The 18,459-nt window shown below is 38.9% G+C and overlaps 1 long non-coding RNA gene across 2 annotated transcripts; it reads left to right on the forward strand.

The window, feature by feature from the left end:
• Positions 1 to 11,412: 11,412 nt before the first annotated feature.
• On the forward strand, positions 11,413 to 15,633 carry LOC131256252 (uncharacterized). 2 transcript variants are annotated; one of them, XR_009176706.1, is made up of 3 exons: positions 11,413 to 11,541; positions 11,702 to 11,772; positions 15,479 to 15,633. It is a non-coding gene; the product is annotated as an uncharacterized LOC131256252 (long non-coding RNA). The 2 variants fall into 2 exon arrangements; XR_009176705.1 differs by lacking the exon at positions 15,479 to 15,633 and adding an exon at positions 12,326 to 12,537.
• Positions 15,634 to 18,459: the final 2,826 nt, after the last annotated feature.

Consider the following 18,459-nt stretch of genomic DNA (forward strand, 5'->3'; position numbering starts at 1 on the left):
TAAACTACCTGTATGCCAGTCTTTGAATTGAAATTGCACTACAACAAAAGTCGGCTTAGCCGACGCCGTGGGTGGCTCATTTGCCGGGGCTAACTAAGATTGGGCACCGGTTAACGATCAGGTACAAATACCCTCCCAAAAGCCCTAATCCTCCTATTCTCCTGTAACGCCCTGAAAATCAGGGGTCGAGCACAAATTCGACTCCCGAGTTCCAACGCATCACTTATGCAACATAGATAATGATGATTATACCAAAACAGCATATCATACTCCAGTGACAAGCAAATTTTGCAAGCGGAAGACTGTATTAGATGTATAAGATATATGAACTGTAGTAAGTCTCCGAAGTATGATTAGGTTACTAGGTTAAACATGTACATGTATACTCCCAAAATGTACAAAAAGAATATACATGTGTGCTCCAAAATACAATCATAACGAGTGTAATGATATCTAGTCAACATTCCTGTAAGCCCCGTCGATCAGAACACGGTCTACATAGACACGCCTGATAGCTGCATATAGGAGAAACCTTCCTCATCATCCTCAAAGTTTGACTCCGCCTCACAGGCTACGCCATCATCTGAACCTACAACAGGGTCTGGTTGGTGTGTACAACACCGTTCCGTAACGTGGGAGTGAGAGATCAACTCAATGGAACAATAAAGCAAAGGTTAACATGTTATCAATTTAGTCAAGCAGTAATGATAACGCAATACAAGCAAACATCCCTAAGTACTGTGATTAATGCAAGAATGATATGAATAATGATGAATACCCTCACCTACGCTCCCTCGGCGACTTCATCTTACGATCGCGCATGCAACACTGCCACAGTGTTTGACCTGCTATGCCAAATGCACGCGTAATGTGGTGCATGAGCATGATTACCAAGTTCTTATTAATCCTTTTTATACAGCAGGATTGGGAAGCTAAGGTACCTCTCTTGTATCAATTCCCAAACAATGATCCATTCTAGGGTCGTCAATCCTAGTAAATCTCATATGATGATATGATTCTAGGTCGCTGCAAAGGGCTCGTCACCTTATCAGTGCAGGCCTAGTGTACTCTTATTGCTACGTAAGGTCTCGTCGCCTCTACGCAGTCTTAGTGTACGCTTGAGGTCACTACAAAAGGCTCGTCACCTTATTAGTGTAGGCCGACAACTCGAATACAGTGTCCCATACCACCGTATTCGGCTCACGAGTTTGGGTTGCTCATTGGTCACTACGGGGAGGCTTGTCACCCCAGCATAGGCCGACAGCTCAACCATGGTGTCCCATACCATCATGCCTGGCTCATGAGTCTTAGCGGATCGAGGTACCAAGGTTTAAAAGGATTTTCACTGATGAGTTTGGTACCTTAGATTCAAGCAGTAGCGTCCATACATGGTGAACATACATCGGGTCAATCGGGTTACTTAACGAGTTCAATTAGTACGAGTGCACATTGAGTTAATTGACATGAAGTGCGTAAGCACTCCATGTGGCCTAACCACTGCCGACATCCCAAGTACGGCTCGGATTCACCGATCACGTCCTATGTGGCGAGACAACCTCAGCCACCATATTAGAACCTATTATCGATTGCTTGGACTATTTCGTAGTCCCAAACACATTCAATTATAATAGCTACTCATATAAGCAAATCAGAACAATAATGGATCAACAATTTCCAATCATACAAGCATGTGAGAATTTAATGGATTTTAATTTAAACATGAATTCACACATAAGTAGTGTCTAAGTTAAGCAGACAAAGAATGTAAGTTGCATGGAGGAAATCATACGCATCGTTAAGATAGTTGAGAATCTCTTCTCAACGCCCATATAAAGTACATTACATTACACGTTTATTATTTAGATATTTCTACAAACACTTAAACTACATATTCCAACATACATGACGTATGTTGGTAATATCACGTATTAGGACAAATTCTTTCGCCAAGGAGTTGTTACACATACAACTAGCATAAACACATGACAATAAATCATGGCAAACACTTGTTCATATTTCATATGTATACGATACTTTCTACCTATACATAGAATACACAAATCTCAATATAGTTCATATATATCAGAAACGCAATATAAACATCGCATTTTGCATGTGAAATTGCACCCACATCAGTACTAAACCATTAACCGACATTGAAAGCTTGAAAACCATAACATATACGCTTATAGTCCGCACCTTTCGCCGGTAGACTTGTAATGAACTCAGTTTAAAGCTAAGTCTTTATCTACGGCAGATTTGGCAACCTATAGGATAAATTAGGCTAGATATTTTATAACTTACGCTATCTAAAACCCTAAAATGGATTAGGGTTAGGTTTTCTTACCCAAATACGTTGTCGGAAATGCCAGATTAGTGATGTACATGCGGTAGCTAAGGCTGAGGAATAATGGGATCGAATCCCAAGAAGATCTTCCAACTCACTCTCTCACTTCCTCTCTTTTCCTTTTTCTTTTCTCCTCTCTCTCTCCTAGGGTTTTATCAAATTCATATGGGATATGAAAGAGGGGGTTTAAGGTCCTTATATAGGCCCAGGTTTGATGGCAATGGCCCCAGGGCCAAAGTATACTTAGGTTATATCCAAATATGGGCCGTTCCGGTCCAACGGAGCACTTCTGGTGGCCCCTTTTCTACGTGCAGTCGGACTTAAGCTCCCTGACCATGGATCTAGATCAGGCTGAGTTTTCGTATCGATGGAATTTATAGATCAGCCGTGGCGGACCAGTTTCAGTTCAGTGGTCACGGTCACTCGATCAGGGCCACAAGTACATTGACATGTGTGGGACATTTATCCTGATCTGAGGGTGTATTTGGGTCAGATTTTGATGATCTGAATCCTTATATTTGGCCCGCAAGCAACACGACTCAGATTACTTAAATCGGATTTTATTTCTAAATATTTTCATGTTTCTCACCCTCCTCACTCCGGGCTCAAGTTGTGGATTTTTAAACACAGTTAGGACTTGATTCCCAAGGGGGTTGTCAAGTCCAGCAATACGGTCATAACTGTATAGTTTCGGGGTAATCGGACTTTCGATGTGAGGTCCAGGTCCGATACGGAGTTTCAAGGTGCTCCCGAGAGCAACTGGGTTTTGAGATGGATCTAAAGTTTCAAGATAATGTAGCGTTAATGATTCTACACATTCTGAGTCTTGTAGTTCATATTTAAAGTACTTCGAGCTACTTCTATTGATTGTTCAGGTTAGCACTTAACTAAATCGTGCCCTAATTACGATAGAATAAGGCCCTAGGGCAGTTCTACGCCCCTTTCTGGCATTTTTAGTTGGTATATTATTTTAATTATTTTTGTAATAGTTCTTCATCAAGTCTACTTCATACGTACCAAATTTCATTAGATTTTGTGTTGTAGAAAATTCTAAAAATTCGAGAAGCAGCAGCTATCCAAACTAATAATTTTTAGACAGTTGTCACAACGACCTATATTTAACTATATTAATTATTTTATTATATTTTTTACTTATTTTTATATAAAACTAGACTTATCAAACTTCAATATGAATTTTTATTTACCTAAATCGGAGTTATAACAAGGAAGACATGACTTTTTAAAGTTGGACAAAAATTACAGAATTTTTCTACCGAAAACGAGCTGCCAGCCCGCTGCGGCCCTGCAAGGCCCGCATTTTGGTGAGGCCTTGCCAAACCAGTGAGCCCCTCACCGGTCACTAGACTCTGGGGTGAGGGCTCACTCCAAGGGCGATGTCCTCCCCCTCGGGGGTGCCGGATACATGCGGGACCCACCTCGGGTCCCCCCGAATTATGTCGTTTGGCCCCCGTGTCCATGTGCGGCGTTTTCAGATCCCATTTGTAAACCGAAATGATTTTATTTGACATGCAATATATTATTTTGGGGTAGGAGACACTAAGCTATCCAATTAACCTATTTATTTTGTTAGATTCCAAAAGGCTAAGGGTCAAAAACCCATTTTCTCCATTTATTTACTATTTATGGGAAGTTTTAGTTTCGTGTTTTGTTCTTCATCATTTATACCCTAATATTGGTGTATATTATGAATGTGCTTAGAAAATTTTGAAGGATAGGATGGTGAAAAGTGAGATTTCGAAGGAAAAGGGTTAAAAAGGGACTTTACGCTTTGGGATTGAGTTCTGGAAAGTTAATAAGGTGTTATGATCGATCCATTTTCTAAAGACATCTATTTCTAGGTTGGAAAAAATCTGGGGTGTTACAATCTACCCCCCTTAAAAATAATTTCGTCCCTGAAATTCGCTAAGGGTAATAAGTAAGGATTCCATTATTTTCTTTGTCTAAAATTTATTGGTTTCAAGTTTATATGCATGGCAGGGTGTGTACTATCTATGCTAGTCTGGTTCATTTTAGTTTACCCTCCTTAAAATTGTTTCGCCCGAATACCATCTTGTAATGCCCTAAAATTGGCTAAGGCTTTTATTAAGTTCGTATTCAACGAGCACATTGTAGATACACTGACCTCGGCTTTTGTAATTCAGATCGTACCCATTGTTAGGCCTATTCTTTAACATGAATTGATTTAACACTTGAACCCTAATTGCTTTCCTTCAAAGACTTCATTATAGACATTCTAAGGAAGATTCAAATCCTATTTAGTGACCTATCCCTTCGCACAGCCTGGATCAATTTCCTTCGATCCTGGGCTAGTGAGGCAGGAGCCCACCACGCTTCCGCTGTGCCACTCTGATCCAATGGATGTATAGACTAACTTAAATAGATTGGGCTCATAATGTCCTACCCCCCTTAAAAATTATTTTCACTCTCAAGGCTTAAGGATCTATGTCCTGATCCGTATGTCGGAACAAGGTGTAATCTGGACCTATCCTCGACATGGAATGGCAAACGATCTCTCAATACATTGGTCTTCTTTTCATCGATGAAGTGTACTATGGTGTTGGTACCTATGGTTACAGAAAGGAGCTAAAATGATGGGTGTTGTGGTTGATTCCAGGGACGGGTGTGAGTTTGTGGCAAGATGTCTAATTCTACCTAAGAAGGAACTTTTGTTACGGTCCTGACTTACCCTCTTTAATCATGTCCAGTTTAATACCGTAAGATAATCTATACATTGGTAGTACATAAGGAAGTTGGACAAAAGAGGTTAATGGGCAAACTATTCTTCTAAGTTTATATGTAAGCCAGAATGGTCTGTGATTCGGGATCTAATTCCTAACTGTCTGTTGCTCATTTAAGAAATTTTTTTTGGGCCTAAAAGGAAAAATCTTTATTGGCTATATATTCTCAACACCTCTCAAAGACGAAGTATGAAACTTGTGGTTGTAAGTGATTAGGCCAACACGGAAAGAAAGTTGTGTAGTAGGTCTGAGCCGGATACATAGACCTTCTGCCTAGCTAGGACAGAAAATTGTCGTATCAGTTCTTAATCCTAATTGATCCCAAGCTTCTGCTTGATCAGAGCATTGAGTTCATTGGTAACTACCAGGATTGAGAATTCGATTCAAACCGCGAATACTTCACTTATATATCATTTCTCTACTCCGTGTTCCAGATTAAAATAAGTCCTTGAGAAGGCAATTATAGGGAGTGTGTTGTTTTAATCTAACGTTCAATCCAAGGGATATATAAGTTTCCTCTGAGCTTGAATAGTTTCTAAGTCAAACAAGATTCCTAAGAGTTACTAAAGAAGCCTATAAGTATCAAGAGGATTTAACAAAAGAATAAGGTCTCATTCTAACCTAATCAAACTGACCAACTAAGTCTATCATTCAATTGTCTTAGCATAATCAGTGTTTTACATTTCTTAGTATAACTAGTTGCCTAGTCATAATTTAGGAGTAATGGTAATCCAATAGTTGGAATCTAAAGTCTACACTCATACGCTAGTTAATTTCATACCATCTCTAATACAAAAAATTATTTTATCGCTTAGGGTCAAACGTTGTCTAATTGGAATTGAATTGCCCGAACTTGAATGTAATTGCGCTCGTGCATTCACACATGACCATACCAGCTAAGAAGGTCCTGGGGTTCACGTTATTAATTTATTGAATTTCCCACACTGTTAACTCCTTTGAAATCTAAGAGTACCAACCTTAGGTCCAAAACTCTAAGAGCCTGTTTGGCCAGAGGTATTAAGTTGTATTAAATGGATTTCATTGCTAATCCCACCTCCAGATGTGGAAATAACATGTTTGGAAGGAGGATGGGATGAAAAAAAAAAAATCAATTTCATAGGCTTTGGAAAATAAGCCTTGTGCATTCACACATGACCATACCAGCTACGAAGGTCCTGGGGTTCATTCAAGTGTAATTTGAAAGGAAATCTCAGGATTTACTTTTAATTGCATACATTCTGAACATGGTGTTGGAACCCATGGGATACACCCAATCTAAGGACAATACCTTGCACATGCATTTATTGTTACTTTTACAATTCCATCCACCCTATTCTCACCTAGGTTAGAAAATTCGTATGGAATGAGAGAGTGAGGTTTTAAGAGCTCAAATGGGACAATGAGAAGGGGTTGGCAGCGGTGATAAAGGGTTTTTGAGAGGGTGGTGCAAGGGTTGCACGAAAATGAGAAAGGGAGTGGTTAAAGGAGGGATTTGAGTGAAAAATCTGAAATTTTTGAAAGAAAGGAAAGCTTGGAGTGGTGGTTTGTGAAGGAGAGGTGGTGTAGAAGGGTTTATAATGGACCCCACCTGCATGCGTGGGCCCCACAGCACCTAAGAAAGATCAGCCCGGGCCGGCCCGCCCGGCCGGGCCCGTTTGGCGACGAGGCCTCGCCGACCACTGGAGCTTTTAGCAAGGGCTCGCCCATTGGGCAAGGTCGTCCTGCCCCTTAGGTCCTAAAAAGGTGTGGGTCCCCCTGGAGATATGCTATTAGGCCCTCGACTCCGTTTTGAGTCGTTTCGGGTCATTTCAAGTACTTTCTGATGCATCCTCATCTTTTCTCGATTATTGAAGGCTAGGATTGGGTAAATCATTGTCTAAACTCATCGATTGACGGTCTAGGGATGATCCGGGGTCGACTCAAGCGATCACGGATGTGTACAGACCCGATCTTGACAATCATTTTCGGTGAACCTTGCCAATTGGCGAAGTCGGGGAAACCTAAGCTTGTCTCTACATTTCTATCGCACCCACCTAGGTCAAAAAGTGTCAACGTACGTCATGTGACTATAATCCAAGTCTGGTTTAAACCAAATCATGCTCTGATACCATCTTGTAATGCCCTGAAAATCGGGGGTCGAGCACAAACTCGACTCTCGAGTTCCAACGCCTCACTTATGCAATATAGATAATGATGATTAAATGTTGTCCATACTAATGCATTAAACATGAATGAGATTATACCAAAACAGCATATCATACTCCAGTGACAAGTAAATTTTGCAAGCGGAAGACTGTATTAAATGTATAAGATATATGAACTGTAGTAAGTCTCCGAAGTATAATCAGGTTACTAGGTTAAACATGTACATGTATACTCCCAAAATGTACAAAAAAATATACATGTGTGCTCCAAAATATAATCATAATGAGTGTAATGATATCTAGTCAGCATCCTTGTAAGCCCCGTCGATCAAAACACGGTCTACATAGACACGCCTGATAGCTGCATATAGGAGAAACCTTCCTCAACATCCTCAAAGTTCGGCTCCGCCTCACAGGCTACACCATCATCTGAACCTACAACAGGGTCTGGTTGGTGTGTATAACACCTTCCCATAACGTGGGAGTGAGAGATCAACTCAGTGAAACAATAAAGTAAAGGTTAACATGTTATCAATTCAGTCAAGCAGTAATGATAACACAATACAAGCAAACATCCGTAAGTACTGTGATTAATGCAAGAATGATATGAATAATGATGCATGCCCTCGCCTACGCTCCCTCAGCGACTTCATCGTACGATCGCGCATGTAACATTGCCACAGTGCTTGACCTGCTATGCCAAACGCACACGTAATGTGGTGCATGAGTATGATTACCAAGTTCTTATTAGTCCTTTTCATACAGCAGGATTGAGAAGCTAAGGTACCTCCCTTGTATCAATTCCCAAACAATGATCCATTCTAGGGTCATCAATCTCAGTAAATCCCATATGATGATATGATTCTAGGTCGCTGCAAAGGGCTCGTCACCTTATCAGTGTAGGCCTAGTGTACTCTTGTTGTTACGTAAGGGCTCATCGCCTCTACGCAGTCTTAGTGTACGCTCGAGGTTACTACAAAGGGCTCGTCACCTTATCAGTATAAGCCAACAGCTCGAATACAGTGTTCCATACTACCATATTCGGCTCACGAGTCTGGGTTGCTCACTGGTCACTACGGGGAGGCTCATCACCCCAGCGTAGGCCGACAGCTCGACCACGGTGTCCCATACCACCATGCCCGGCTCATGAGTCTTAGCAGATCGAGGTACCAAGGTTTAAAAGGGTTTTCACTGGTGAGTTTGGTACCTTAGATTCAAGCAGTAGCGTCCATACATGGTGAACATACATCGGGTCAATCGGGTTACTTGACGAGTTCGATTAGTACGAGCGCATGTTGAGTTAATCGACATGAAGTGCGTAAGCACTCCGTGTGGCCTAACCGCTGCCGACATCCCAAGTACGGCTCGGATTCACCAATCACGTCGTATGTGGCAAGACAACTTCAGCCACCATATTAGAACCTATTACCGATTACCTGGACTATTCCGTAGTCCCAAACACATTCAATTATAATAGCTACTCATACAAGCAAATCAAAACAATAATGGATCAACAATTTCCAATCATACAAGCATGTGAGAATTTAATGGATTTCAACTTAAACATGAATTCACACATAAGTAGTGTCTAAGTTAAGTAGACAAAGAATGTAAGTTGCATGGAGGAAATCATACACATCGTTAAGATAGTTGAGAGTCTCTTCTCAACCCCCATATAAAGTACATTACATTACACATTTATTCATTTAGACATTTCTACAAACACTTAGACTACATATTCCAACATACATGATGTATGTTGGTAATATCATGTATTAGGACAAATCCTTTTGCCAAGGAGTTGTTACACATACAACTAGCACAAACACACGACAACAAATCATGGCAAACACTTGTTCATATTTCATACGTATACGATACTTTCTACCTATACATAGAATACACAAATCTTAATATAGTTCATATATATCAGAAACGCAATACAAACATCGCATTTTGCATGTGAAATTGCACCTTCATTAGTACTAAACCATTAACTGATATTGAAAGCCTTGAAAACCATAACCTATACGTTTATAGTCCGCACATTTCGCCGGTAGACTTGTAATGAACTCAGTTTAAAGCTAAGTCTTTATCTACAGCAGATTTGGCAACCTATAGGATAAATTAGGTTAGATATTTCATAACTTACACTATCTGAAACCCTAAAATGGATTAGGTTTAGGTTTTCTTACCCAAATATGTTGTTGGAAACGCCGGATTAGTGATGTAGATTCGGTAGCTAAGGCCGAGGAACAATGGGATCGAATCCCAGGAAGATCTTCCAACTCACTCTCTCACTTCCTCTCTTTTCCTTTCTCTTTTCTCCTCTCTCTCGCCTAAGGTTTTATCAAATTCGTATGGGATATGAAAGAGGGGATTTAAGGTCCTTATATAAGCCCAGGTTTAATGGAAATAGCCCCAGGGCCAAGGTATACTTAGGTTATATCCAAATATGGGTCGTTCCAGTCCAACGGAGCACTTCTGGTGGCCCCTATTTCACGTGCGGTCAGACTTAAGCTCCCTAACCATGGATCTAGGTCAGGCTGAGTTTTTGTACCGATCGGATTTACAGATCAGCCGTGGCGGATCAATTTCAGTTCAGCGGTCACGGTCACTCGATCAGGGCCACAAGTACATCGACATGTGTGGGATATTTATCCTGATCCATGGGTGTATTTGGGTCAGATTCTGATGGTCTGAATTCTTATATTTGGTCCGCAAGTGACACCACTCAGATTACTTAAATTCGAATTTTATTTCTAAATATTTTCACGTTTCTCACCCTCTTCACTCTGGGCTCAAGTTGTGCATTTCTAGACACATTTAGGACTTGATTCCCAAGAAGGTTGTCAAGTCCAGTAATGCGGTCATAACTGTATAGTTTCGAGGTAATCGGACTTTCGACGTGCGGTCCAGGTCTGATACGGAGTTTCAAGGTGCTCCCGAGAGCAACTGGGTTTTGAGATGGATCCTAAGTTTCAAGATAATGTAGCGTTAATGATTCCACACATTTTGAGTCTTTTATTTTATATTTAAAGTACTTTGAGCTACTTCTATTGATTGTTCAGGTTAGCACTTAACTAAATCGTGCCCTAATTACGATAGAATAAGGTCCTAGGGCAGTTCTACACCCCTTTTCTGGAATTTTTAGTTGGTATATTATTTTAATTATTTTTTTAATATTTATTCATCAAGTCCACTTCATACCTACCAAATTTCATTCGATTTCGTGTTGTAGAAAAATTCTAAAAATTCGAGAAGCAGCAGCTGTCCAAACTAATGATTTTCAGATAGTTGTCACAATGACCTATATTTAACTATATTAAGTATTTTATTATATTTTTTACTTATTTTTATATAAAACTAGACTTATCAAGCTTTATTATGGCTTTTGATTCACCTAAATCGGAGTTATTACGAGGGAGATATGACTTTTCAAAGTTGAATGAAAATTGTAGAATTTTTCTGCCGAAAACTGGCCGCCGGCCTGCTGCGGCCCTGCCAGGCCCGCATTTTAGCGAGGCCTCGCCAAACCGATGACCCCCTCACCGGTCACTAGACTCTGGGGTGAGGGCTCGCCCCAGGGGCAATGTCCTCCCCCCCCCCCCCCCCTGGGGGTGCCGGATACATGCGGGACCCATCTCGGGTCCCCCCGAATTGCGTCATTTGGCCCCCGTATCCGTGTGCAGGATTTTCGGATCCCATTTGTAAATTAGAATGAGTTTATTTGACATATAATATATGATTTTGGGGTAGGAGACGCTAAGCTATCCACGTAACCTATTTATTTTGTTAGATTCCAAAAGGTTAAGGGTCAAAAACCCATTTTCTCCATTTATTTACTATTTATGGTAAGTTTTAGTTTTGGTATTGTTCTTCATCATTTATACCCTAGGATTGGTGTATATTATGAATGTGCTTAGAAAACTTTGAAGGATATGATGGTGAAAGGTGAGATTTCGAAGGAAAATGGTTAAAAAGGGACTTTACGCTTTGGGATTGAGTTTTGAAAAGTTAATAAGCTGTTATGATCGATCCATTGCCTAAGGACATCTATTTCCAGGTTGGTAAAAATCCGGGGTGTTACATCTCCCCTCTCCCGACTCTCTCCCTCTCACCGCCCCTAACGCTCTCTCTCTCTCCCCCTTTAGATGCCGCGACAGCCATCGCCATTTTCACCTCTACTATCCGTTTCTCAATCGACCCTCTCTCTATTTCCCCTTTTTCCTCTCTCAATCGACCATCTCTCTTTGTTTCCCCTTTCTCAATCCACCTCTACTCCTCTAGGGTTTGTTTCCCCTTTCTCAATCCACCTCTACTCCTCTAGGGTCTCTCTCTCTCTCTCTCTCTCTCTCTCTCTCTCTCTCTCTCTCTCTTACAGACCAGATCTAGGTTTTTCTCTCTCGATCTTTCCAGAGGATTTGGATTTTTCTCTCAAGCTACAACAGATCTTCGATACAGATCTGGGGTTTTCTCTCGAGCAATTAGCAGATTATCTACGACCACATCTAGTCATAAGGTAATTTAAGCTATTTCTTACTCATATTATCAAAAATTGCATTGATAAGACTGTTTGATAAAGATCTGGGGCTTGAATCTGCCATCTTTTGAGAAACTAATAGATGGAAGTGCATCTCCTGTTTTGAACATGCATTTGAAGGCATCCAGTTGTTGGCTCCAGATTAATCTAGTATGAAATGGTGGAAACATGGTATATGTTGGATATCAAATTATACAGAAATAATGTATCTAGACATGGGAACTGCACCTTTAATTCATTTGGTGGCATATCCAAACATAATGTTTATCTTTCAAAAAAAAAAAAAAATAGGAAAATAGGAAAAAATGTAAAAACATCAGAATTTATCTTCTTCTTTTTTGTATCATGTGTATTTGTGCATTTTTAACATGTATGCTGATATTCTTATGTATCGAATCTTTATGGGTTGTATTTCATTGTGTTGCAATTTGTGAGATCAATAATCCAGTTTTTTATGTGGTTATTACTGATGTGTACTATACATTTTAGAATAGATGCATTCAAGGGGATACTAACAATGTTTCATCTATAGTAATTATGTTCAAGGACTGTCGAAGGACCCATCCCTGTTTGGTTGATCCCTTCTAGCGTTCCCAAGGTCCTGTTTGGATACACTTCTTCAAAGGGGAGTTTCTGGAAAGGGACATTTCAAGTCTGCTTCTTTGGTCTGACTTGGCGACAACCAATTGGATTGGTTTTTGCTAGGTTAGCATTTTAGCTCATATTTTGTGGAGTGGGGGATGAGCTGGGGGTTTACAAAGTGCATATTTGTTTGCTTGATGTTGATTCAGAATTTGCTTGATGTTGATGCCCATAGAAAAATCCACATTTGTGATGACATTATGCTGGTTGAGCTTGTGTCTGTGACCAAATTAGAGCTTTTGATTACAGGCTTATCTTCTTTTAAGTTTATGGATTGTGTTTGGAACTCTTAGCATATATTTTAGTGTTTTGTTCTTTTATTCGCTTCTGACTTTTTTTCTAAGTTCTGAGATTGTTCATGGTGATGTGTTGTTGCCAAATCAATAGTTGTTTGATTAGAAGGTAATCATGTCCTATTTAGACTTGGACCCGGTTCTAGTCATAGTTCTAAAACTTACTAACTCCACTTGAAACTCGGTTAGGTCGACCCACTGAGATTTTGAGCTGTCTTTAGGAAACCCTGTTCTTGCACCAACTCAAGAAGATAAAGTGCATTTCTTTTCCTTCTCTCTTACATAAAAGAGGCATTAGAAGTACAATTAGAGATCAACTTTGGAAGGAAAATTATGATGGGTGCATGGATTTGTAGGGTTGTGTTCGATTATGGTAATGGATTGTTATTCGTGGATTGAATTAAAATGACTAATCTAACAATGTGGAAATAACCAAATTGTAGTTTTATTTCATTCATGTTAAGGGTCAGGGCAACAAATTGCAATTACATTACTATCAAGATGGATTTGAAAGGGATGTAGCCATTCATAATGAAGGGATAGGGATCCGAATTACAATTATATGGGCATGTGCATCAACTTAGACACGTAGCTACAGTCTAAAGGACTATTTTGCAATTGTGAATACTAGGAAACATTCCTTGGGTGCAGTTGGATGGCCGTTCATTTGAATCACAATTATGTTGGACGTTGCTACTGTCTTACAAGGGGAGACAGGATATTTTAGTTGCGTTGCCTTAACCATGCTCCTCAAGGTTTTAACTTCTGCTTGTTTCATGTATTACTTGTATATTGGATGCATTTACTTCTCTTTAAATATGACTGCTTGTTTATCAAGTACAAAAAATTCAAAATGCAACAAATATACATTCTAGGATCTTTTTTCTGTCATGTTTTATATTACATTCTTGAGAAGTGAATGTTTTGACATTACATTCTTCAACTCCAGTTGTGTGCTATGCAATTTTGATTGGATTAAAACATGGAATCCAGTTGATCAGCCAAGCATAAGGAAAAGAATCCAAAAATGGGTTTTTGAAAAAATTGAAATCAGAGATTCACCAGCTAAAAATAAGTAAAATTAACTGAATTTTGTCAGAATCTTTTGGTTTTCACTACAGAAAAAAGGTTATGTGTCCCAAATGTGTTCATCTTCACGCTCTTAATGATTTGAGTTTCATCAATTCCAAGGTGGATTTTGGGGATTGGACAGAGAATAGCAGTGGAACATATAATAAGTGGGATGCATTATCCACAACACGGGTATTTCCATTGGTCCATGATATTTGTTCCATCATTCCTTGACTTCCTTTGTTATGAGATTATAAAGATGAAAAGTGAATTGCTTCTTTTCACTGGCTATGTAGATCTCTAGATCTGCTCGTATTATAGCTACTTTTCATGGTTGACTAAAATAAATGATGAATGCTTCCTTATGTATAACATATTTCAGTGAAATTCATATTAGCAAACTTTTCATTGCATCAGCTAATCTATTGGGGAATATCATATCAGAACTATATCAACCAAATCTGCTGCTCATCACAAAACCTAATCCATGATACGTTGATTCTACAAATCATGAGAAGGGTGATTTCTATGAACCTTTGAGAAGTCCTCCTAGGAATCCAGTTTCTGACCAGAATGTACAGAATACACATGAAACCACTAATCTGGAATGCATCACTAGTTGTTGCTCTTTCCTTCATGAATTGTACGGTACTCTGCTGGAGATTGATAAATCTGCTCATGCACGCGTATATTTCAATCTGACCGTTTAAATTTCTGGTCCTACCGCAGATATAGCCAAGACTAAATATCACCTACAAATGTTATCAGGCCCCTTGCAATACTTGCTAACAATGGTGAACTTTGACTATTCCAGACAATTGGAAATCCACATTACAAACAATCCAGGCTTCAATAAGTGAAAGGCTTCTAATTTAGTTAATAGGTGATGGCGAACAATACGATACCCAATACACTGATTTTAAACCTCGCTTGCAACATTGGTGCAGCTTAAAACCTCATACAAGAAAAATACAGGATATGAATCAAAAAGTTGCAGCAAAGTCCTAGAAGAAAATAGACCGTAAGGCCTAAAAATTAGCCTAGAACAATTAGTTGCTCAAATTTTCATAATTCAAGCAATGGGCTCAAAACATCCATAACACTGTACAGTTCAGAATATTATAGCAATATGCATCAGTACGTCATAGGACTCTAAAACATAGAAACTATTTTTCAAACAACCTTCTTACTTTCCCAATTCCGAGGACTAGAAAATAAACCAAATTTTGTTTATAAACTGCCTTCTAACTTTTCTTATTCAAAACAACAACTAAACTCTCCTCAACAAACTCTAATATGCTTCTAAAGAGAGAAAATGTTGATTTACAACTAACCGGTAAAGAGGATGAATCAAGAAGTATCAACTATAGGGCAACAAAATCTGATTCACCCAATAAAAAATAAAAAAAATAAAAAATCATAGGGTTAGAGAAACTAACAATTAACAAATACCCCAGATTCTTCAAGTCCACTGGCATACCCATATTGCATATAACACGATGGATATGTCTATGAGTATGCGTATGGGATCCATGACAGAAATGGGTCCTACCGCTTTTTTTACTGGTAAACCTAAATATGTTTGAGTAGTTTCTAACCCCACTGATCCATCAGGATGGCCTGTTACATACGTCTGATTATATCTTATTGATTGTTCTAATGGTTTCTTAATTATGCAGGTCAGCTGCCTTTTGGACTTGATATTTCACAGTCTGTATAGCCACAAGGAAGTATTTCTCTGGGAGCTTGTAAGGTCTGTATCTTGCTACTGATTTGATTTTTTAATTGGTCATTTAGAGTATTCGACCTATGCTCCTAGGTGCATTGGAGTTATCATCCACCTATTATCTATACTATACATGTGGCATATGTGTACGGTTATCTTCATCATCCATAATTAATGATTTAGATGAAGTGTTTGGTCCATGTTTTGTCTTCCCAATGCATTTATAAAATAGAACTAATTAACACAAATTTAAATAAAATTCAATAAATTTCTTTAAAACAACGGCCTGTTTGGTAGAAGAGGTAACACCTCTACCTGTGCTCTCTAAACAGTAGCTCCTTTGGAGCCTGCTTTCACGTCAACCCAAGGGTCCTAGTGTGGAACTACCAGATCCGCCTATTGAGTCTAAAAGAGAGACACATTCAATTATAAATTTTCGATAGAGCTTATTCTTTCCCATATATTTTTGGTTGAAGTGTTTGGTTTTTTATGCATACATGAACACATTGATTATCTGCGTAGTTTTTATGGCCAATTAATGATTTAGTTGAAGTGTTTGGTCCATGTTTTGTCTTCCCGATGCATTTATAAAATAGAACTAATTAACATAAGTTTAAATAAAATTTAGTAAATTTCTTTAGAACAACAGCCCATTTGGTAGAAGAGGTAACACCTCTACCTATGCTCTATGAGCAGTAGCTCCTTTGGATCTTACTTTTACATCGACCCAAGGGTCCTAACGTGGAACTACCAGATCTACCCGTTGAGTCTAAAAGATATCTTCTATTTTTGTAAATGCTGTTAATAGTTAGTTGGATGATGAATGATACTTTTGATTGTGAAAGATAATAAACAACTCATTATGTGTGTGTGTGTGTGTTATCCTTGGAGGATTTATTTTTTAAGGGGATATAATATTCTTGTAGCTTATGGTATGGTGCCCTAATATTGCTTGTATGTTACTAGTATGTAGTAGATATTACTAGGTTAATTCATCAAAACAAAATTCGTTTCTTTAGTTTAAAATTCATTCTGTTATTATTTTGCTAGATGATGAATGTCAATTGCGATTGATTATGTTATTGTTAAGTATAGGACAATCAGTTGTCCATTTGACAATTTTTATGTGGCCAAGAATAGATATAGTGTGCTTTTGGAGGCATAAAAATTCTTAGAATTGTCCCATGTTTAGACAATTTAAGGTTGGATAGATTAGAATGCTTTCGGTTCCCTGATATAAATGCACATGCTAGTTCTACGTTGTATCTATCCTTTTTTCTCTGGTTATGTTTCTTATATTTATTTCTAATGTCAAATATCATTACATTATGTGGATACTTGACATGGGAATCAAATGCAAGATCATCGTATCCGGAGAAACATGTGGAGATGCTGCCGGAATTTCGGTGCGGGCATTTAAATGGGAGCATGAAAGTATTACAATCTATCTAGTCTTGGATGGGTGACTAATTTAGTTAGTCAGTTAGAGATACCATTAGGGATTCTATTAAATGCCTAAATCGTCGGTGCTTCTGGGGTGAGCAATAATGATGCTTGTTTCATTATAATTTGTCTCTTTAATACTCTTCCTTGAATTTCTCTTATACACATTCTAGTTTATCTCTCCTAGGAAGCTTTGTCGAGCTCACATTGTATTTCAACTAACTTGTCGAAGTAGCCAAGGAATATAGTGATGGATAAGAGTTGGATTCATTTGTCAAGGTATCTCAATAACTCCTTCCAGTTGTTATGACTCAATGGTTAAGATGCATTGTTTGATATTTCCTCCAATTGCATTGAATGATTTAGGGTAAGCAATATATAAGTGGAGCTACGGAACTCCTAGACTTTGTATTTACAAATACAAGTGATAGAGGCAGGATCCTATGTCCATGTAAGAACTGCAATAACAACTTCTGGATATCTCGACAAGAAGCATACGATCATATCGTGTGTGATGGATTTAATATGAGTTATACTCATTGGCATTTTCATGGGGAAGCCACGTCTTCTTCTATGCCTAATCTGGATCCAAATGATGATATGCATGAATTTTTACACCATGTATTCGATTTTTTCGGGCCCGAATGATCAAGAGATTGATGCAGCATATAGACCTACACAGGGGCTTAATACCGAAGCACAACAATTTTTCAAATTAGTAGAAGACGCCGATAAGGAACTGTACCCAGGCTGCAAGAAGTTTAGTAAGCTCTCTTTCATTATTTGACTATATCACATAAAGTACCTTAGTGGATGGAGCGACAAGTCATTCACGATGTTACTTGAATTACTGAAGGATGCACTTCCCGAAGGTGAAACCTTACCAAGGTCTTTCTATGAAACCAATAAGATTACTGGGGACTTGGGCTTAAAATACAATAAAATTGATGCTTATCCCAACGAATTGGTTTCCTAGAAGCAAATTCTTTAGTAGCATTTAAATTCTAGGCTGCCAAACAAACCCTAAAGAATGTCATTAGCTGGCAGAAACCATCGGGCATTGCTGATTCTCTTATTAGGTCTGAATCTTTATGTTGGGGATGCCTGATTCTCTTACTGATTCTCTTGTTAGGTCTGAAAGTAGCCAAGCTTCGAATAAAAGAGCTTGAGGCATTGGCTGCTAGTCGGCAGAAAGAGGTAAAATATTCCATCTCACAAATACATTAGCTTGTGTGTGTGTCTGTTACTGAATCCGTAGCAGGCTGGTGACATTGACCATTTGGCTGCCGCTTTCCTTGTATCCCATAATATATCTCATGGGAATAATCTTAGGAAATCACCCGTTTTACAGTACCTATATTACTGTCTTGGACTACACAGCCGGTGTAAGCAGTGACTCCCATTGCCTATTCTCGTCTCTAGCATCATTCAAAGTCACCCTTAAACCTGATAGTTTCACCATCTCCTCCCTCTTGAAAGTGTTGTCATCGA

Source organism: Magnolia sinica, chromosome 9, assembly GCF_029962835.1.
Source record: "Magnolia sinica isolate HGM2019 chromosome 9, MsV1, whole genome shotgun sequence".
In the NCBI taxonomy this organism is placed as follows: Eukaryota; Viridiplantae; Streptophyta; class Magnoliopsida; order Magnoliales; family Magnoliaceae; genus Magnolia; species Magnolia sinica.